This window comes from Pleurodeles waltl, chromosome 2_2 (assembly GCF_031143425.1).
Source record: "Pleurodeles waltl isolate 20211129_DDA chromosome 2_2, aPleWal1.hap1.20221129, whole genome shotgun sequence".
Classification (NCBI taxonomy): Eukaryota; Metazoa; Chordata; class Amphibia; order Caudata; family Salamandridae; genus Pleurodeles; species Pleurodeles waltl.
Window position 1 is genome coordinate 315,782,587 of NC_090439.1, and position 23,998 is coordinate 315,806,584.

The following is a 23,998-nucleotide window of genomic DNA, read 5'->3' on the forward strand; positions in this document are numbered from 1 at the left end:
CTTGGTCTCATTCAGGGGAACCCACAATGTCTGGGTACCTCTAGAATTCCTAGGATGTTGAAAAAAAAGGACGCAAATTTGGCGTGGGTAGCTTATGTGAACAAAAAGTTATGAGGGCCTAAGCGCGAACTGCCCCAAAAAGCCAAAAAAAGGCTCGGCACAGGAGGGGAAAAGGCCTGGCAGTGAAGGGGTTAAATAACAATATGCAAAATATTACACAAAAATAATGCAGTGATATTTATGGGTCTGGCAACGTGTGATGCATCAGTAACTGTGAGTTAACTAATCTTTTGTTCATAAGTAAGTGTGTCCCACATGGCTGAATACATGTATGTTGATCATAGTTCCTGAAGCAACTCTGGGAAAAGCAGTTGCAAATACCATTTGTGTCATGCAATGTAAGTGTAGGCCACAGTCATGTGTAAGAGTCAATTTAATGTACTAATGTGAGATCCAACATTACAAAATACGCATATGTCTCTAACATACTGGCAGTCTAGGTACACACACACACACATATGTATCAAGCCGCATTTACGTAGGTAACCAATGTGATAGAGCACCATTATGTTTTTGTAACTAGGCCATATTCCCAGCATATGAAGCCTTCAATTTAAAAGTCACAAACTCAACCACAATGCTGTCAAACATGTTGTACACCAGTAACTAAGACAGAATGGAAAGAAACCAGGGAAAGGTATCCCAAAGTACCCAGGATCCCAATCTCAACATTTTCAAGCCACATCAATGATGAAAGGGTCAAGGCATAGAATTACAGAACCCCCTAAAAGGTAGAATCATATCTATACATGGTAAATAATAAAATATTTTGTCCTAGTTTGTTGTAGAAAGCTACTTGTATCTACGTCATTGTTTCCTACATACTAATGCCTCACATTAGCATACCTATGTATCCATCTACAAACAGCATTACTTGCTGACAACAAGCATTAGCTGAAGGCTGAAAACAAAATGTATAACTATCTATGTCACATGTTGCAAATGCAAAACATGCACGCAGCAATTCTCAACATCAAAGTAATTGAACAAATCAAAGGCTGGGTCAAAGTAATGATGCCAAGCATCAACATTCAGAATTTTCAAAAGGACATATGCATGTATGAGTGCCAAACAGGCTGGCACAGCTCAAACTTATGTAGTGCTGAATATATGATACAATATTTGATCACTATTTTGCCTCTGTCCACATGTAGTGAGTGCACATAACATAGAGATGTCCACAACTTTCAGAAACACCAATCACAGTAATCTACTGCCTCAACATGAAAGGCAGCATGTATAAGTGTCCAAAGTATCAGGACATGGACAACATCAGCACTGGCACAGATAACTGGAAGAGACATGTCCCAAACCATTGTCAACAGTATTTATACTCATAAAGTTCAATACTGTAAGAAATATTCATGTGTCAGTCAGTATACATAACACACATGGACAGGTATTCTCAGTAACAATGTGCATAATAACAAAATAAATGTCTTACTCTCAGCTGGCCCTGTAGTGGGCAAGATAATCATGGTTTGTGCAATCCTACACAACATTTGTGTCAGAACAAATGTCCCATGGAACTTGGAGCATAGAGTGAGCCAATAGAGGAGTATGATGACTATGATAGAAACCTCCAACACACAATGGCGATTGGTGATAAAATACCATAATGTCAAATTTCTTTTCATAATTAATGTTCCCAATGCACACAATTATTCAGATTTTCAGCAAAGGTGAACATGAAAATACATGTTTGAACTCATTCACTATGTTGTCTTTATTTCACAGTCAATGGAAACATCAAGTCAATCACACCTTCTCACTTGAAGTAGGCCTGAACATGTACCAAACATGCTGTCAGACCCATTGAGCAGCATGGTGCCATGTCTCCAAATATTTAGTCAATCAATGCATCAATAGTACATTCTCTTGAGCAGAGTAGTGCTGCACAGCTAGCAGTTTTGCTGTGTTATACAGCAACAAAAGTGTGTTTCGTATTGCACTCAGTGCGTGTTGCATCACAAGTCACCCAATGTGTCCATACCTGAGACAAACCAGTGTAGCGTGTCTCAACAATGTGGTAGCATTCCGAATGGCAGCACTTTGCAGGAGCAAATGTCGTGGTACATACCTCTACAGATCATGAGTGACAGCTGTCTTGGACAAAGGCTAAATATGATGTGTACAAGTTAACATTTTGTTTGCATAGGCTGCATATATAACTGCGTAGGGATGTTCAAAGCATTACACATGTGAGTCTGTTGTGGGCTCTCCTTACTACCAGGGTTGGACACCCTTATTTTAGCATTAGGCCTGTAGCCTGTGCCTTTTACACATAGATATGTTTTTATTCATTTCATATTTTTTAGCACAGCCAGCTTTTAGCTCGCTGTTTTCATAATTAATTCAAGTGCTTCATTCTGAGAAGACATAGTTGTTTGCCTTGCACATTTACCAGTCTTTTTTACACATTTAACTTTCTGCCCAGTTCACTGTGGTCATGTGTGGTACATGATTTTCTAACTCATATTGTCACTCCAGGAGCTCAGAAGTCAGTCCCTAACTCCTAGACACATTAGCATGTCAGGCCTGTTCTTAGAACACTACAGGATTTATCATATAAATACCAGATAGGCCTAAAGAAGGGGCAGAGGACATTCCAGTCATGACTGTCCGATGCATATCATTCCATTGACATCTTCGTTTATCCAGGCACTGACTCTTCAGCTAACTGAGGATTTCTACCCAGACAACAAACAGGCTTTTCAAGTATGAGGTAGGGATCCTTCCCTTGGAACGGAATCGGCAGAAGGGTTACCACTTCTATGGTGTTGAATTTTAGACATAGGGTGTAGGTAGGATTCATTAGGATTTTAGGATGATACAAAGATTGTGGGGCTGTTTATCTTATTCACACTGAATGTAACGATGATCACTGGATTATGTTTCATCTGCCTAACTATCATAGCCTACGCTTTTTATAGTAGGATACAATTGTTCAAAAAATGCATTGAAATCCATTCTGCATCTTTTATTCCCCCTTGGCATGTGTGAGTTTCTGAGACACTGAGCAAAAGGGCTATTATCTAGTTATCATGACTTCCCGGAGGAGTCAGAGTGTCATGTTTAGGTTGCCACAAATTACCCTTCTTTTCTAGGGTTGAGTGAGGCACTACGGGCTAGCCAGGAATCAGGCTGACAGCTTCCAGACGATGTGGGACCAACTCAGTCACCCACACTTGGTGGTGTTGCTGCCCGAAAACATGAAGTCTTATTAGCAAAATAGGAACCACACAAGTCAATTCCTAGCAAGATTGATATATATACCACTTCAAGACTCAAAGTGCTATAACACAAAACAACGAGCAGATCACTTTGCAATGTGAGTAATTACTTAGAGAAGTGTGAAAATGGAGATGGTTTTTGCAAACACAACACCTAAAGAATGCAGAGATGTCAAGAGTGTGAAGTGTCCATGTCAAACGTCACACAAAACTGTATGCTTGCATACACTAACGCATTGAAAACGGTGTGATGGAGGAATTTGGATATGAACTTCCCTTTGCATGGCAAGAGTAGTTTACCACTTCCCTGAATGTACAAGTGCGTAGTTGAGGGGATCACAAACCTTGTATCATCCCAAAGGGGAATTGGCATCTGAGTGTGTGCCATTACATATGCCTGTATCAGGGATTGAGGTCTTTCTGGACCAGGAGAGTCACACAAAGACCTGCCCTCAGAGTATATTTAGGGGCAGAAGTATACTCTGTTATGCTGAATTTCCATATTTATATTTTGATGTAAGACACATCTAAAGTCACAATATAGGAGTTTGCACAATTTTTTGGATGCGTGCACCTACCTTGCATCAATGAGATGTAAGGTAGGTTTTCCCATCTAAAAAATGGTGCTATCCCCATAGACACATATTTATCCCCCTGTGCTAAAATGACGCACAGGTGGGAGGAGAGGCCAAATAATGGTGCAAAGCTTGGGTCAGACCAGGTGTTAGGGGATCTGTTAGGGGACCTGTGGACCCATTCCATGGTTAAACACCATGGAATGGGTCCACAGGTGCCCTCCCCGTGCCCCAGGAACACCCCCACCAGAGGGACACCAGAGAATGGGGGTCCCCATCCCTGGTAAGTCTGGGTAAGTATATTTTTTTTTTTGCCATCGGGCCCTAACTCGGGGCCCCCTGAATGGCACAGGGTGCAATGGCCATGGCCAAGGGACACTTGTCCCCGGTGCTGGCCATTGGGGTAGTGGGCATGACTCATGTATATCCTAAGAGAGGATTCATGTTTTTGGTAGTTGTGCACCAGGAAATGGCGCTAGTCTGGTTAGAGGCATTTTTTGACGCACTACCCCCTCCTTCCTACCGCCACCCCCACCCGGCTAGCGTCTTCCTTGAGTCCCAAGTTTAGTGCGGGCTTGCGCCATTTCTTTAATATGGTGCCCGGCTGGTGCTGTGGAATGGCGCAAGCAGGTGCTATACTTTTTTGCCACAAAACTGTGTTTGCGCAGCTTTGCGGCAAAAAGTATAAATCAGGCTCTTAGTGCTACTGCCTTTGACAGGTGTAAGGCAGAGATCATGTGTGTTTGGCAGCATGATGTTCATTGAACATTAGTAGTGAATATGACCATGTGACCCTGGTTCACTGCAGTGAGGCTTACTGGCTCACTTACCTTTTGCAACGGTCTGTTGCTGTATGTTTCACTCACCCTTGCCCAATGTTGATCAAAATATGTGTGGATGATAACACCATGTACAGAACACATGTGCCTGTGCAACACATACACAACACAAAGGGTGCAATGTGGAACAGTGTGCATCTGCTGACTGTGTGTGCACTGCTAGAATATGTTCACCTTCAGACACTCTAGCACAGTCCAAAGGGAGTGTAGTACCAAACAGTATGTGATGACTGAGTGTGTGTGCGCACACCATGATGTTTGTTTATGTTAGACACATGTGGATCTCAGTATAGTTCCCCATATGACCTTTGACTGTAAACAGAGGGGCAAATTGTGAGCATTACCACATAATGCAGCACAGATCATCTGCCTACTGCATAGCTATGTGTGAAAGCAAAATGCAAGTAATGTTCTGTGTCTAATAAAATACAAAACAATCATGTCTTTTCCCCTGTGCGGGTGCCTTTTTGGCTGCCTCTGGCCATCACAGGCACATTGCACCATGGAGCAAGGATGCTACTATTGCATGCAAAAATGTATTTTTGTAAGAAGGTGCATCTTCTTGCTGACCAAAATATTCTGTGAGCCATATTCCGCCATCTATGTGGGCTGCAGAGCTCAGCACACATTGAAAAATGAAGCAACAGATCTAACTCCTTGTACTGCCACTCCTGGGAAGGTAGGATCTCACTGGCACATTTCAAGGTTTATCTGGTTTGGTAGGTTTGAGAATGCATCTCAAACCATGGGATGTGAATGGGTGCCCCCATGCAACGGTCAAGGAACCTTTCTATGGTGCAGAGTAAGGCAATGCAATGATTTGCAATACATTGTGTCATTCGTGATCAATGACACTTGTCAGGGCTACACAAGCTGGCCTTGGTTGGCTCAAACAATATACAAATAGGTTTGCCTAGCACATTTACCATAGTACATTGTTCAAGCACAACACATATTGATTCAGACACATAGCCCCGAGTGAAGATTTCTCTTTGCCACCATATTAAATGGTGGACCTTGCCAAGCTTTGTGCACAAATACATGCTGCCTTACAATCACATACTATATTGGAATTGCACTATATGTTAAAAAACAGTAAATTTGCAAGCTGGGTGGCACATTCACTGTGGTATGGGTGAGCAAGCCTGCCTCTGTGCTCCTCAAGTGTGTATTGCATCTGTAACACATCACATTGAATCATTTCTGACAGATTGACTGAATAAAGATATTGGGCAGAATAGGGAATACAACAGCTTGGGTCACAGGCCCCAACAACGATCTTCACATGAACATATGACTGTGAAGGGTACTCAAGTGTGTATCTTGGTAACAGCTGTGTTAGACTTACCAGCTCTTGGTGTGGTTTCCCCTATCTTTTGGCTTCTGACCACCTGTTTTTGATCCTGTGCTGGATACTTTACCGTTGCTGACCAGTGCTAAAGTGCAAGTGCTCTCTGTCTAGATTGTATTGGTGATTGGTTTATCCAAGGTTGGTATACTTTATTTACTAGTAAGTCCCTAGTATAGTGCACTAAGTGTGCCCAGGGCCTGTACATCAAATGCTACTAGTGGACCTGAAGCACTGATTGTGCCACCCACATGAGTAACCCTGTAAACATATCTTGGACCTGCCTCTGCAGTTTCTGTGTGGACAGTTTTAAACTGCCATTTCGACCTGGCAAGCGCATCCACTTGCCAGGCCCAAACCTCCCCTTTTACTACATGCGTCACCCTTAAGGTAGGCCCCAGGCTGCCCCATGGGCAGGTTGCAAAGTATTTAAAAGGTAGGACATGCACTGGTGTGTTTTACATGACCTGAAAGTGAAATACTGCTACATTAGGGTTTCACTATTGCAGGGCCTATCTCTCCGATAGGGTAACCCAGGGATTGCCTTGAAATATCTTTTAAGTGTCATTTCCCTTTGGGAGCAGGGAGAGATTTGGATCTCTGAACTCACAATTTAAAAAAAAAACATATTTTGGGGGAGTTGTTTTTTTAAATTGTAAGTTTGAAAATGTCACTTTTAGAAAGTGGGCATTTCCTTGCTTAATCATTTTGTGGCTCTGTCTGTCTGGGTCAGGAAAACAGTTGGGCTGTTTGTGAATTCACTCTAGACAGTCACACAGAGGGAGCTGAGGTGTGCTGTGCATGTCCTGATGGGTCTTCTTGGGCTATAGTGGTGGGAGGGGCTGATACCTGCACCTCAATAGGGCTGGGTCTGCCCTTGCACAAAGCAGTCTCCAATCCCTTGGAGTGTGTCTGGGGCCAGGCAGGAAAAGAAAGCAGGGCCTTGTGCACCACAAAAACCTTTCTTTGATGTTTGCCTACTTCAAAGGCAGAAATGGGTATAAGTCCTGGACCTCTATAACCACACAGCTAGAATACATCTGGGATGAGGACATTCTGCCAGGAAGAAGATATGGATGCTGTAGGAGGGACTGCCACTCTGCCTGTTACTTTGGTGTGCTGACCTGCTGCTTCCGGCCTTGGGAGTGAAAGGGCTAGACTTTGCTTTCTACATCCTGCTTTTCAAGGTTCTCCAAGGGCTTGAGGGAGTAGAGCTTCCCTCCTGTTAGGAAGTCTCAGGGGCATCAAAGAGTTCATCTGCAGCACCTGGGCTCCTCTGCTGAAGCGCTGTGTCCTACAGAGTGGTGCCAAATCCATCTTGGGGCCGTGGAGTAGGTTTTTGTTCCTACAAAGAGAAAATCCACACAGTTACTCACTGTGTAATTCTGAACTGACGTATCGCTGGAAGAATTTGATGCATCACTGCTGCCTGCACCAGAGCAAGGTCCCCTCTTGATGCAGTGACTACGGTTCTCCACACAGGCCCCAGCTTTCCATAGAAGCACCTCAAAAGAACCACCGCTATGTGACTTTCGAGCTCCACATTACTGAAGTTTGTGATTCACTGCCTTGACTCCAACTGCTGTGAGAGCAATGCATTGAGGCTTGACTTCCGAAGCATTACCGATGCATCTTCTCTGGATGCCATTTTCTTCATCGGCACAGCACTGTAGTAAGCAACCGACACTTCATGCTGTAAACAATGCATCACTTACCCTGTGGCAGTAAGGAACCGACGCGTCACCTCCCCTGCCTAGCAATGAGGAACTGATGCATCACCTCCCCTGCAACAGTAAGGAACCAACACATTGTGCCATAAATGATGCATCACTTACCCTGTGGCAGTAAGGAACTGACACATCACCTCCCCTGCCTAGCAGTAAGGAACTGAGGCATCACCTCCCCTCAACAGTAAGAAACTGATGCATCTCAGGCTCTTTCGACACATCACCTCCCTTGCGGCCCACATCGTCTTTGTTTTTGATGCATCTCAGGTATTGTGCCACAGTCAAGAATTTCATTTATTTCAAGGAATTACAGTTGCATTTAATCTTTTAAAAGTGGTATCTTTACTTGTGTATTTTGGATTTTTGTTGTTTTGGTCTTTTTTTTACTCAGATAAATATTGGCTATTTTCCTAAACTGGTGTGGAGTACTTTTGTGGTGTTTTCACTGTGTAAAAGTACTTTACACACTGCCTCTGAGATAAGCCTGACTGCTTGAGCCAAGCTACCAAGGGGGTGAGCAGGGGTTATCTTAGCTGTATGACTCCCTTACCCTGTCTAGAGTGAGGGTATTACTTGGACAGGGTGCAAACCACTGTCACCTACAGACCCTATTTCTAACAAGCTGTGATAAGTGAAGTGTGATCAATCACCACCTGATTCCTGCCTTGCTGTGTTGCCGTCTTGACAGTTGTTCCCCTGGCTAGGTGAAGAGGAACACACATGCACTCCTTTAATCCAGACTAATTCCATGGCCCATGTGTTGGCCCACCTGTCATGAAGTGACAGGGGCATGAACAAATTGCACCCACCAAGATTTACCACCTACACACTGCCCTCTGTCACACAGACCTGCCAAGTGCCACGCAACTCTGGGTGTAGTAACGCACGCATATATGACAAATTTACTGCACCACCCCAGCTACCTAAGTCCATCCAAGCCTACTACAAGGCACAAAAAGAAGATAAACTTGAAAATGTCTCAATACTTTACAATAATTACTTGGTTTCCCTCACATTAAAGTGTCACTCAATATGCCACACCTAAGAAGGTATAATGTCACACATAAGCACACTATGACCACAGAGATATCACACATAAGTAAACTTTAAACTTGTCTGCTATAAATTCACAGCCCTCTACATTAGATCCCAGATATTAGGCCAGTTGCGTGGGTCAGAACCCACATATCACCCCTATTGCATGAAGCATTGCACCACTTGCGTCAGTCATAAGCTGCACCTCAACGTCAATGAGTGGAAGTGACTGCCAAAGTGCTCATGCACTGTGCGTTCATCACACATTGGCAATTTCAGTAGAAATGTATCATAAAAAACTATGGGGGTCATTCTGACCTCAGCGGTAAAAGGCTCTTACCGCCGGTCAGAAGACCGCCATTCTACCGCCGCGGCCACAGTAACCCGCCACGGTCATTCTGACCCACAACTGCCAAGCCGCCAAAAACCCGACATCCACGGAAGGCCGCCTCATCAGCGGGCAGCGATAAACTGGAGATGACCAAACCTCCACCGCCACGCCAACACAAACACGCCCATGCCATTACGACCCACGAATCCACGCGGCGGTCATTCAACCGCGGTATTCCATTGGCGGTACACACCGCCGCGGTCAAAATACACACCCAGCTCCAAAACCCAGCGACATTGGACAATTTGAAATACACACACCTGATACACATACAAACATCACTCCCACACATCTAAGCAACTATAAAACACACACCCACATCACCCACAAACCCCCACTAGTTGGAAATCGGAGAGAAGGCGAGAGAGAGAGAGTGAGAGAGAGAGAGAGAGAGAGAGAGAGAGAGAACAGCAATCGAAAACCCCAACACACCCAGGAACCCAACATCATCAACCACACCACATCTACGCACACATCACCACACACCACCACTCACATCACCACAAACACCACCCCACACCTCATCCACACCACCCCATGGCACCCCAAAGACACCCAAGGTTTTCCGACCAAGAACTCAGGGTCATGGTGGAGGAAATCATAAGGGTAGAGCCCCAGCTCTTCGGCACACAGGTGCAACACACCACAATAGCCAGGAAGGCGGAGCTATGGCAGAGGATCATCGACAGGGTCAACGCTGTGGGACACCATCCCAGAAACCGGGAAGACATCAGAAAGCAATGGAAAGACCTACGGGGGAAGGTACGGTCGATGGTCTCCAGACACAACATCGCTGTGCAGAGGACTGGCGGCGGACCACCACCCACCCCTCCCGAATTCACAGCATGGGAGCAAGAGGTCCTTAACATCCTGCGGGCCTCGCTGGAGTAGGCGGAGGAATGGACTCTGGTAAGTCTAGTCTCAACTACTCCCCCCCCCAACCACCAGCATGCCAACCCACACCCCCACCCTTACCCCCAACCCCCCAGCACACATCCTCCCTGCCAATGTCTCACCAGCACAACCCACCCAACCCAAAACCAAACCCTGAACACAAACCATGGACAACCATCACCTATGCATGACCACTGCACATACCCATACCCCCCACAAACCACCCTCACAACTCCTGCCACAAGGGAATGCCAGCACTGGGGGACAAGGGCACCCACAAATCGCACGCCATGGAACACACAGAAGCAATAACCATACCCTTTCACCCCTGCAGGGCCCGAACGCCAACACACCGGCCAGGAGGGTCCAGATATGTCCATCCCACCCCCAGAACAGGCCCGCAGTGAGGACAGCAGCTCTGTCGACCTGGAACCTGACGACCAGCCCGGACCATCGGGGACCTCTGGACAGTCGGTTCCCCACACACAGACACAGGCCACAGCAGACCTAACCCCCTCTGGGAATATCAGCACAGCTCCCACCCAGCGGGCCCATGACTCTGTCTCCAGGACAGGTCAATCAGCGGTGTGTCCGCCACTACAAGGCACCCAGGCTGACCCAACACCCCAACAACAACAGGGACCTGGGGGCAGTGGTAGTGGGCACACCGTCCAGGGGACAGAGGCCCGGGGAAACAGGGCAACTGGGAGGGCTGCAGTGCGACAGGGGGGGGGAGGACAGGCCCAGGGAGCCGACTCTCCAAGAGGCCCTCACCACCATCATGGGAGCATACCACCGCTCCCAGGAGACGATGGCGACGGTACTGGCCAGGTTCCAGGAGATCCAGGCACAGCAGGAGGAACGGTACATGGGGTACAGAGAGGAGCTCAGGAACATCGTCCAGGCCCTGAACCTAATAGTCACCACATTGCGGGACCATGTGGCACCCCAAAGGGCCCCTGTCACCAGCCCGGACCAGGAACAGCCTACCACCTCCGCCGGCGCTAGTGGACAGGAGGCCCCCACACAACGACGGGCCACCAGAACCCCACCTCCTGCTGAAGATCAACCACCCCGCAAGAGGAGCCTGAGATCACAAAGGAAGACAGAGTAGCATGCCAAGACCCCCGCCAGCCTAAGATCCCCCCGGATGTCATTCCACTGTCCCACATCGTCACCCTGTCCAACCTTGAACTGCCCCTGCTCCATCCTTCCACAGGCATATGGACAATGCACCTGTGCGACTGAGAACTGGACTCTGCCATGGACATCACTCCACCCCCACCCATCACCGTTTTACTATCATGGACCCATATGTAGCACTTCAAATAAATCACAAATTGCACTTAAAACACTCAGGAGTCTGCTTGTATTCTTAACAAATGTATTACACATAACGGTTCAAAATTGTTCAGTTACATTGTGATGACAACATACCAATGTCAATGTGCTTTACTCCATGGCCGAACAAACCAGAAGTCACGCAGTGGGTCATACAGCTCTGAAAAGCCAAGGGAAAGTCACAATTCAGTTGAAAGGAACTGGGGGGAAACACAGAAAGTAGAGATGCAGGAGGGCAGAAGTAAATGTAAAATGGCGTGGGGGATTCTTACCTGGGTGCTACTGAAAATACTGTTGAATGACTGTGTCCCTGTTGTCCGTGTCGTCCCCGTCGTCTTCCTCCTCTTCACTCTCCACAGGCTCCACAGCTGCCACAACACCACCATCTGGACCATCCTCCTGCAGAAAAGGCACCTGGCGTCGCAATGCAAGATTGTGAAGCATACAGCAGGCCACGATGATCTGGCACACCTTCTTGGGTGAGTACATTAGGGATCCCCCTGTCATATGCAGGCACCTAAACCTGGCCTTCAGGAGGCCAAAGGTCCTTTCTATGATCCTCCTAGATCACCCATGGGCCTCATTGTACCGTTCCTCTGCCCTGGTCCGGGGATTCCTCACTGGGGTCAGTAGCCAAGGCAGGTTGGGGTAACCAGAGTCACCTATTAGCCACACACGGTGTCTCTGTAGCTGTTCCATCACATAAGGGATGCTGCTATTTCGCATAACATACGCGTCATGCACTGACCCAGGGAACTTGGCATTTACATGGGAGATGTACTGGTCAGCCAAACAGACCACCTGGACATTCATTGAATGGTAACTTTTCCTGTTTCTGTACACCTGCTCGTTGTCTTTTGGGGGTACTAAGGCCACATGGGTCCCATCAATGGCACCAATGATGTTGGGGATATGTCCAAGGGCATAGAAGTCAGCCTTCACAGTGGCCAAATCACCCTCCTCAGGGAAAATAATGTAGCTCTGCATGTATTTCGTCAGGGCAGACAACACTCTGGACAAAATCTTAGAAAACATAGGCTGAGACATCCCTGATGACATGCCCACTGTTGTCTGAAAAGACCCACTTGCCAAAAAATGGAGGACTGACAGAACCTGCACCAGAGGGGGAATTCCTGTGGGTTGGCGGATGGGGGACATCAGTGCTGGCTCCAGCTGGGCACACAGTTCATGTATAGTGGCTCGGTCAAGTCGGTAGCGAAGTATTATATGACGTTCCTCCATTGTCGACAAGTCCACCAGCGGTCGGTACACGGGAGGATTCATCCTTCTCCTCGCAAGTCCCAGCGGACGGTGCCTAGGAAGGACAACATGGAGCACAGACTCAAGCAACCCACAGGTACGTAACTACAGCTTGCACAGTACACGATTCTCAATGCATTGAATGGCTTGTATGAGTGGCAATGCAAGGCCTAGGCCTGTGTGACGCAGTAGTAATTAAGCCCTGTGGGCCCTTGTAATGGCGGCTGCCTGACCTGAGAAGTGTGACAGTGGGATGTGAGGTCAATGCGCTGGTGTGACACACCGTGGCGGTAGGCGGTCGAAGACCGCGGCGCAAAACCGCATTGGTTAACATCGAACCCTATGGGTTTCACGAGCCAATGACTAGCTGCGCCGGCGGTCGCGGAACTTGTGGATGGGGTCCTGCCCCAGTATGCGCGACTCTACGGTCCTCCAGACCAACAGGTAAGTACACTGTGTGCACGTTGAATGGGCTATGCCTGGGTTGTGTATGGTGGATGTGAGATGGTGGGGTGGGGAGACAATGACGAGTGCAAGGCACGACAGATGAGAGCATGTGCCACATGGCAAGGTTGGGGAGGGGGGGCCAATCGCATCTATCATGCGGAAAATTGATGATATTTCAATTCCCACCCTGTACATGTCAAATAGGTCAGCGCCCATCAGAAAGTTGACATTTGGCGTGCCATCGCCAAGGAAGTCCGGGCCCTGGGGGTCCACAACAGATGGGGCACCCACTGCCGCAAGAGGTGGGAGGACATCCGCCGCGGGACCAGGAAGACCGCTGAGTCACTGCTGGGGATGGCCTCCCAACCTAGGAGGGGTGCCAGTCGTACCCTGACCCCCCTGATGTCCCAGATCCTGGCGGTGGGCTACCCCGATTTGGATGGGCGCGTGAGGACATCACAGCAGACACAAGGGGGTGAGTACCAGCACATTCAGCTATCTTTACGCGCAGTGGAGGTGCCTGGGTGGGGGAAGAGGGCTGTGGGTGACATTAGGCCAGGGCGCTTTCTGTAGTGTAGTCCTCAGCTTTAGCCATGTCCCTGTGCCCCCACCCCCCACCTCTGTAGGATGACAAGTACAGCTATCCATGGACCTGCATCACCCATGTGCGCGTTTCTTGTCCCTAGACCTGTTGGCCTAGTCACAAGTACGGAGTAGTGTACCCCGATTGCGCGGCTTAGTGCATGAGGCTCTTGTGTCTGTCCTCTCCGCCAACGGTGTTGACAATGCATGCACTCAACCAGTTTTTATGTCTCCCCCCACCCTTTTTCTTTATCTTCTTGTGCATGTGTGCATTAGCATCATCAGGCGGAGGAGAATTGGCACCGGAGCACGAGGGAGCTGCAACTCACCAGGCCCCGGTGGGCCATGGCACAGACACCGAGGCCACCAGTGATACGGAGGGCGAGGGGAGCTTCACAACGGGGAGCCGTGGTGACACCAGCGACACCGACACGTCCTCGGATGGGAGCTCCCTAGCGGTGGCGGCAACATCCGTGCCCCCCGCCTCTACAGGTACAGCCGCCACCCCGCGTACCAGCTCCGCCCTCCCAGCAGCCCCTCATCCTTCGCTCCGTGCCCGCTCGCCCAATAAGGCGGGCGTCTCCTTCGCCCCAGGCACCTCAGGTTCTGCCCCTGTTACCCCTGCTGCCCTCAGTGAGGAGGTCATTGACCTCCTACAGACCATCATTGTTGGGCTTTCTACCCTTTTGAATGCCATCCAGGGGGTAGAGAGGGAGGTGCATCGTAGCAATGCATACCTGGAGGGCATTCATTCGGGTCAGGCTGCCCATCAACGATCGTTCAATGCTCTGGCCTCAGCACTGACGGCAGCCATTGTCGCTGTTTCCAGCCTCCCGCTTCTAACTGCCTCCAGCCTGTCTCTGTCTCCTGTTCCTCTGCCTATCCCATCCACACCATCAGACCAGCCTGCACACACCTCAACACCCAAGGGCAGCTCATCCAGACATAAGCACCACAGATCACACAAACATTCACCCAAGCAACACCCAGATGCAGACATGCCAACAGCCACTACCACCTCTGTGTCCCCCACCTCCTCATCTCCCTCCTCCCTCCCTGTGACGTCTCTACTCACACCTGCATGCACACCACCAACAGCCAGTACTTCCATCACCAGCACACCCTCCAGTCCAGTCCGCACACGTGCAGTCACCACCCCCACTGCCATTTACACGTCCCCTGTGTCCTCTCCCACTGTGTCTGTCACCCCCTCTTCCAAGACACACAAACGCAGGCAGCCACCCACCCAACAGCCAAGCACCTCACGACAGCCTCCAGCCCATGCACCTTCACCCAAGGACAGCACACCTGACTCTCCTACAACCACCTCCTCTTCCTCCACTCCCATTACCACTACACCTACCCTTTACCCTGGTACTAAAAAACTTTACCTCTCCACTCTTGACCTCTTTCCCTCCCCTGACCCCCCCCTCCATCTGCTAAGAGTCCCAGGAGCGCCTCAGCCACCACCAGCCCGGCTTCAAGGATCACCTTAGTGCATGGCTTTTGGAGTCCCCCCTTTGCCAGCAGTGATACATCGGTCAGCAGCAAGGGGACAGCCAGCCCCCCCTGGAAAGAGGACCCGTAAAGTAAGGGGCCGCCGCGGGACGACTGACACGGCTGCCCCCAAGGACCAAAGTTCTGCCACTTCACCTGCCACAACATCCAGGGGAGGCAAGGGCCCGAGAGCCAGATCGAAGGAGGGCAAGGGCAGCAGGGCGGAGAAGTCAGCCAGCAGGAGCGCGGAGCAGGAGGGCCCCACAAGCCCCATCCCGGGAGTGAGGGAGGACACCCAAGGGCCCAGCACACCGTCACCGAAGGGTCCAGCAAATGCACGGTCGGAGGGCGACTGAGCAGGGAGTCGTGGCCAGGTCTGACTCCCTTGACTTACAGAACAAGCACCGCTGAAAAGGGCCCCGCCGTGCAGAAAGGAACCGCTGAACAGGGCCCCGCCGTGCAGAAAGGCACCGCTGAACAGGGCCCTGCCGTCCAGAAAGGCACCGCTGAACAGGGCCCCGCCGTGCAGAAAGGCACCGCTGAACAGGGCCCCGCCGTCCAGAAAGGCACCGCTGAACAGGGCCCCGCCGTGCAGAAAGGCACCGCTGAACAGGGCCCCGCCGTGCAGAAAGGCACCGCTGAACAGGGCCCCGCCGTCCAGAAAGGCACCGCTGAACAGGGCCCCGCCGTCCAGAAAGGCACCGCTGAACAGAGCACCGCCGGGAGGAGCACCGCTCCGCTGGGCCCCGCCGTCTCAAGCACCGCTCCGCTGGGCCCTTCCTGTCAAGCACCGCTCCGCTGGGCCCTTCCTGTCAAGCACCGCTCCGCTGGGCCCCGCCGTCTCAAGCACCGCTCCGCTGGGCCCTTCCTGTCAAGCACCGCTCCGCTGGGCCCCGCCGTCTCAAGCACCGCTCCGCTGGGCCCTTCCTGTCAGGCACCGCTCCGCTGGGCCCCGCCGTCTCAAGCAACGCTCCGCTGGGCCCCGCCGTCTCAAGCACCGCTGGCCCATTGACAGTGCCGGTTCTGTGTCGTGCTAATGTTCACGCTGCACTCGGGCCACCCTGCCTCCTCCATTGCCTGTGGAGACTGTTATCCACTTGATGGACTGTGGCTTTGCACTCCCCAGGATATGACAGTGGGCAAGCCACCCACTTGTGAGACTTGAGAGACTGTGGCTTTGCACTCCCCAGGATATGACAGTGGGCAAGCCACCCACTGTAGAGACTTGAGAGACTGTGGCTTTGCACTCCCCAGGATTGAACAGTGGGCATGGTGGCCCCTTCTTGGATCTGGCGTCGTGGACTCATGTGGCTGTGGTGCCCCCCCTTCCCTTCCCCCTGAGGTGCCTGTAGTTTTATCATCTGATGCCCCTGCAGTGTTCTCTCCAACGGACTCAGGTCTCCTGTGTGGGCTTTGCCCATGTGTTGATACACTTTGGCCCACGGACATTTGCAATTTCTATGACTGTGCGGGACTTTTTGCCTCTATTTATCGGTTACGCAATGTTTACACTTGGATTTTTTTATTTCATTTTCCTATTTTACCATGACTTCAATGAACCTATTTTTTACATAAATGTTGTTTCTCACTTTAATCTTATCTTTTCGTTATTCCGGGGGGTTTGGGTGGGGTCACTTTGACTTGGTGCTCTGCATTGGTGTGTAGATAGTTGGGGGGTGGGTGTAATGCGTATGTGTGTGCCCGTAACCCTTCCTCCTCCCCCCTCCCCTGTGTCGTAGGTGCGGTACTCACCGTTGTCGTCTGCGCCGGAGTTCGTACTCGTGGTAGATGAGCAGTTAGACGAGAGCAGTTAGGATGTTCAATTCGGGCTCCATGCTGTCCTCCGTCCTCGTGGAGTGTATAGAGGTGAGCGTTTTCCCGTTCGTAGCCTGTTTCCGCTGTGTTTTAATCGGCGGGGCTCCCGCCCCGGAAAAGGTGGCAGGTTGGTGAGTTGTGATAGGGTGGGCGGTACATTGTCTGCCGCCTGCCTGTTGGCGGTGACCGCCGCGCTGTTTGTCTGTCCCGCCGTGGCGGTCGGAGTGTTAAAGTGGCGGGCTCTGTTGGCGGTTCCCGCCAGGGTCAGAATTCCTTTTTTTGGACCGCCAGCCTGTTGGCGGATTGGCCGCCGCTTTATCACCGACCGCCAGGGTCAGAATGACCCCCTATGTAATTGTTGAACACGGATGGGATACACCCTGGAAATGATGCAATGGTTGTGGCAGGCTGAATACTAAGAAGTGTGAAGTTACTTTCACTTTCTCTGTTGGTGCTGGAGGTGTTTTTGAGAAACAGAGATAGATAAATTATTTATTGAACAGTTAATTAAAATCATTGCCATAGAGCCACAGGTTGATCTGCAGGTGCAATATAACATTTGAATGCTTGCAGCCAAGTGCAAAAAAGCCTACTTTAGTAAACAGATAAACATGTGTCAAGTTAAATTTTTTTGCATCCAGTACCTAAAAGTACTAGATTTGCATCTGGTATACATTCCAATGCTAATGCCTAGGTGAATTGCAGTGTAAGCGGGTACTTCCAGTGCCTAAAATGCTTGCTTCACATCAAATGAAAATTCCAGTGCAGAGGCATCAATAAAATGCAAATGTTTAAAATGCAGTATTTTCCACAACATAGTAAAGTTCAAGGTTTTAGCAGCATACTGTGTTAAAATAAATTAAAAGTATTGGGCATAGTCGATAAAAAGGCCTACCATGGAGATAATATTGTCTGGCTTCATGAACACAAAGACTTTGAGGCCAATGAGATTCTCAGTTCCCCTATATCCCCAGTGTCTGAAGTTCTAGCTTTGTCTGATATATAAGGGTAGATCTTAAAGCCCCTGTGAGATACCATGCTTTTGGTCTGAAAAAGTCCAAAGTTTTTAGGTAAATTTAATAAATGTAAAAAATCAGACTATTCCTTCAATATTCAGTGCGACGAAAACAGGCAGCACTTTTGTCAAATTTGAGCATGTGAGGTGCAGTTAAGCAGGGAAAAGAGTCTTCTATAACAAGTGGATTGTGCCATGTCCAGCCAATTTGCCATCTTATCTTTGAATGTCATTGCTCCATAATAATTTGCAGCCCATCACCTTTAGGAGAGGCCGTAGATCAGGATTCACCATTGGTTTCTGTAGCTTGCAGAAAGCCCATTCTAAAGAGTTTGCTGCTACCTGATGAGCATGGATGTGCAGAGTGGTGTACCCCTGTAGCCCAGCCATCTCTCAAGGTATTTGTACCTGTCAACAATTTGAACGCGCTGCCCTCAGTGAACCAAGCTCCCCTTTTTTCAGTTTGCGTTAAATGATCATGACCTTTGTTTTTGCTACATTGTTCTTCAAGTTGTTGGTTTTACAGAAGGTGGCGCGTGCACTGAAGAGTCTATGCAGGCCTATTGGTGTCTGATCAAAAAGAACTCTGGCATCTGTATACTGGAGCAATTGGATTCTGTGCTGGACATTTTTGGTGGAATTGCCCTTGCCTTCTCGAGATGCTCTGGTAAGTCTGCCAGGTAAAGTTTAAACAGAAGTGGTGTGAATATGCAGCCTTGCTTCAGGCCTTTATTTGTCATGATTTTTGTGGTGGTGGCCCACCTGATGCTGACTGTTTTTCTCCACCCAGGTGTTGGAATATAGTGCTCTGATGGTTTTCAATAGAAGGGGGTGAAATACCCCAGGCATTCAATTTGGACTGAAGTTTTGATTTTGAGACACTATCAAATGCAGTTTGAAAGTCTATAAACCCAACATAAGGGGGCTTGCCCTTGGATGCCATAGCTGCATCACATAGATAGGAGATGCAAGTTAGGTTGTCTTCGAGTTGGTGTCCATTTATATATTGTGACTGGAATGCCACTTTGCCCTGGGGCTCCATTTGGGTGCATTGCTTTGATGGCTACACCACATGACCCAGGCTTATTAATGTAATTTCCACCTTGATTCCCTGCTGAAGTTCTATGGCCTCAGTGCCATCTACGGCATGCTCTACATATTAACTTTTAATTCAGTAGATGTTCACTGCAGCCGCTTATTATTTTAGGGCTGAGCTGTTGTTAATCCGTAGCCAAAATTTCCTCTGGTTTTTAGATTTTATTATTGCATGCGATTCAACTCAGATTCTGGATTCCTCCTCACTTTTTCGGTCAGATAGGGATTTCCAGTATCTTGATCTGATCATGGAGACCCGGTTCTGCAACCACCTGTTTTATGCCTTATCATTGCTAAGAGGTTTTCAATGCTTTGTTTAGTTGTTGTTTGAGGCGGTTGTTGAGTTCCTAATATGATTTCTGCTGATCATGGATTTGCTCTGGCAGGGTTCCTCATTTCTAGTCAGCTTTGAAGCTGCTCCATTGTTCACCTTTAGATAGGAGGCCAGGGATCCCTATAGGTTTGAGCTGAGGTTCTCATAGGTTGTCTTTCACAGACCTTATATAATTAATTTAAATGTAGAAGCAATACAGGCCATGTAGGTTGTATTCTTTGTGTGCCTTTCTCAGAATCTCCTCTAGGAGCTGGCCCACTCACACCTCCAGCCCTGCTTGGTCATCCATGTTCCATTTTCTGCTATTGATACGTTCAAGATCATCTTGCCTTCCAATATGATTTACTTTGGGTTGTCCTGGTCTTCAAGCCAATTCTTCACATTTAAGGATTGCATGGTTGTTCACTAGAATTGGTGCAACTTCAAATTGACATATATACTGGAAGTGGGATAGAGGCACCCACAAATAATCTAGAGTGGCCATCCTAAAGTAGGAGGAGTGGGTATAGGCAACAGGGGCATTTGACACAAATCTACCATTTAAAATGTGGAGACCAAACAGATCCAGAATAGACTGTGTCCTTCGCATGCCTATTTGGCTTCGTCGCTGTCTCTTTTTCACCTTTATCTCTTTTAGCTCACAAAGGCCTTAAAGATTTTCATCATATCTATCTTTTTGAATATATGGGAGCTTTTCTCTCCTTTTTCACTCCCTTCTTCTCATAGCACTTACATATGGTGTTTCCCTGCTTTTCCTTTGTGTCTTTGTGACTTTGGTCAGTTTGCCATGTCCACGATTCACATTTTGTTTACTCACCATGAGGATTTTTTCACCTACTATATGTTTTCTCGATAAAGACCATATATTTGTACTGTTGGTGGCTCAAACTGGTCGTATTCACTTTGCATTCACTTTATGGTTCCTTGTCCGGGATCACAGATGCCTGTTGGTGGTGGTCTTAGTTGGTCGTTTTACTCTTTGTTATGTTCTTTGTTAGAACTAATTGTAAAATATGGATACATGTACATGTTTCTCTACAGCCTTGAAAAAGTCACCAGTGTGACGAAACACATGTCGGCTGTTTCTGGAACGATGTTCTCTCTCACTGAATGTATTTAGTCTATCAATAAAGAGACTATCTTTTGAGAAACAATGTGAACACCGACGTGCCGATTCTCTTCAATCCAACATCAACTATGCACTACGGAGCTTGAACCTTTGTATCACACTGTTGTTACTGAGTGCTGTGGTCTGGTTTGTGTATTAGATCCAGAATGACATGTAATGCTTTGCCTTCATTATTAGGTATTTGGTATTGCATTTCAAGTGGCGGTACGGCCCAGATTTTATTGTTGAGGTCCATGAGAATAATATACAGGTCTGCACACATGAAGTTGCCATTAAAGTCTCCTTTGATGACCCACATTCCATCTGGGTAAGATGTTTTTAGCTTTCTTGGTATTGGGAGCATTATTGTCAAAGTTAACTCTCTTCTTGCCTTGACTCGGTAAAGAAAGATATACCCTATGATTACCTAAAGGATGGTCCACACCCTTCTGCTATTGGCCAGTGATCCCATAAGGATGAGACGCTCACCATTCCCTGTATTAAGCACTGTTGGTATTGCCATTAGCACATTTTTCACACAGACTGACATGCCTCCTAAGGCATGGTCCTCTGCCTGGAATGCCATTGCCAGAGCTTCATATGCTGTAAAGTCATGCCAGGTGCATGAATGGAGTGTTAATGTTTCTTGAGGCACTATGATGTCATGTTTTCTTAGCTCTGCAATCTCACCCTTCTTTGTTTCAAAATTGATTAGCCCTCTTTTGTTCCAAGAGCCAATTTTTAAGGTGTTCTGAGTTAACTGGCCTCTGGGCTACGGGCGGGTAATCTCTTGGGAGCCACGCTGAATTCATGGTTTCTAATTGTTTTGCTGTGTAATGATGCCTGTGCCCTGTATTGCTTGTCATTATTGTTAGCTCACATTCTGAGACTTCCGGGGGGTGGCTCCCCTTTATGGTGTCCCTTACTATTGAGTCATTGGAGTTCCTTTTTCTACTTTGTCCTTTCAATGCCTGACCTTATGTTTTTATGGTGTTTGAATCTGTCTGTATGAGAAAGGTGGGTATTTGATAACTGTGGGATTTGCCACTTCTATTCCCCAAGCTGTGCCTTATTTTCCTTCAAGAGGTTTACTGGAATGGGATTAGTGAAGGTAATTTCAGTGCATTTGTTTATCTCTCCACTGTCTGAGGTTAGAAAGGCCACAGCTTCAATGTTGGAGTAGCTGATTTCTTCCAGGCGTGATAAATTGGCTCCGAATTTGATGATGTTGCTTGTGTTGGGGATATCCCACTTGCCTCTGGACAAAGGACTATTTTGGGGTCAGTTCCAATTTTGGGAATTGAACCATCACTTTGGGCCATGCCCTTGCCACATTTTGGAGTGAAGCGGGGTCTTTCTTGTGTTATCACCCATACACCCGCATTTGTGGTCCAGCTTGTCTTGCTCGTCAGAGTTCAGGTCTGCCTCCTTTAGGAAACCATGCCCTTCTAAAGAATTTGAGAGAATTTCTAGCTCTCCTTTGGGGTCACCATTTACTTGTGTTAATATACTTTGAGTCCTGTACTGGCTATGGGTTCCGACCACTGTTCCAGAGCTATGGGACTTTGGAGTAGTTGTGTCCCAACCTTCGGTTTATTTAGTATCGTTGGACTTCTGTTAAACTTCTGAGTGGCGTGCTCTGTTGAGAGAGATAAGTCCAATTGTGAGGACCAATCTAATACTATAATTCTTTCTTGTTTTGGGACACCATTTTTGGTGGTTTTTACACCTGCCCCAGATGTTTCCTGTCGGGTTGGCTTGGGGTCTCCAATGGCTTCAAGGTTAAATGGGCTGATTGTTCCCTTGGGTTCTTGCTTATCTTGCTGCAACCAGTGCAGTAGATTTTATTTTCTATGTTGGTTACCTTTGTTCAGTTTTTTCAATTTGTTTTTGTTTTGCCTTGACAAAGGTGCTTTGGCTGCCTCCAGAGCATTGATGTCGCTCTTCAACTGCCTGTTTTGTGGAAAGGGCATAGCTTGGGGCCTTAGATCTGAGCTCTGTTGCAGGGGATCCCTGTCTATGGCAATCTGATTAATTAGTTGATTGGTGGGTTTAAACTACATAGGTATGTTGGCTGCCTTCTTTTCTTCTGACGGCACACCTCCCAAATTGGCTCTGCCAGATAAGTTGGAGCATCCACTGGGACACCTGTTGCTGCTCTTGAAGCTCGATGACCTTGATGTTAAGAGGTAGTTACACTTATGATACCTGGTTTTGCTGCTTCCCTTTTCAGGTCCTCAATCAGAGTTGCCATAATCTCTAAGAGGCTTGATCATTTTTCTACTAGAGGCCCACATGAGCTCGGGCTTTGCTTCAGCTTCATCTCTACTGAATCCTGTACTGTGATGATTAAGGCGGTCATTCTGACCGCGGCGGTCGGCGGTCGCCGCCCGCCAAGCGGTTCCCGCCCAAAGACCGCACCGCGGTCAAAAGACCGCGGCGGTCATTCCGGCTTTCCCACTGGGCCGGCGGGTGACCGCCAGAAGACCGCCGGCCGGCCCAGCGGGAAAGTCCCTTCAACAATGAAGCCGGCTCGGAATGGAGCCGGCGGAGTTGAAGGGGTGCGACGGGTGCAGTGGCACCCTTCGCGATTGACAGTGAAAACCTTTGTGGGGCCCTGTTAGGGGGCCCCTGCACTGCCCATGCCAGCGGCATGGGCAGTGCAGGGGCCCCCAGGGGCCCCACGGCACCCGTTCCCGCCATCCTGGTTCCGGCGGTGGACACCGCCAGAAACAGGCTGGCGGTAAGGGGGTTGGAATCCCCATGGCGGCGCTGCTTGCAGCGCCGCCATGGCGGGTTCCCTGGGCCAGCGGGAAACTGGCGGGAAACCGCCGGCTCCCCTTTTCCGACCGCAGCTTTACCGCCGCGGTCAGAATCGCCAAGGAAGCACCGCCAGCCTGTTGGCAGTGCTTCCGCCGCACTCTGCCATGGCGGTCATGGACCGCCAAGGTCCGAATGACCCCCTAAGTTATTCATATGATCCAGTTTTATATTGATTCTTATTATTAGAGTAATGATGATCTGAAAAATAGAGATTTGAACCTCTAATTTATCTGCATGCATTGGCCATGGTGTCTCCCATATTATTGATTTTCAATAGCTCTTCAGTCCACCGAGTATGGGACTGGGTCTTGCAGTTGTTGTTCAATGAGCCGTAGTCTTGAGAAGCTTGAGTACTACCTCGATAAAGAGCACCTTTCGCCTAGCCACTCTGCTTGGGAGGCATCTGCATGAACAGCATCTGTATGGGCTGGCACTCAGGCCGATTCCCCCATCAGTACCAGATCTATAAATAATTCCAATCGCCTCCTATGGCCTTTTATCTGGCTGGTGAAGACGTGCTGTCTAGTTTTTGGTTTTCTTGACCCAGCTTGCCATATTTTTGCTTCTCCCCCATTTTCT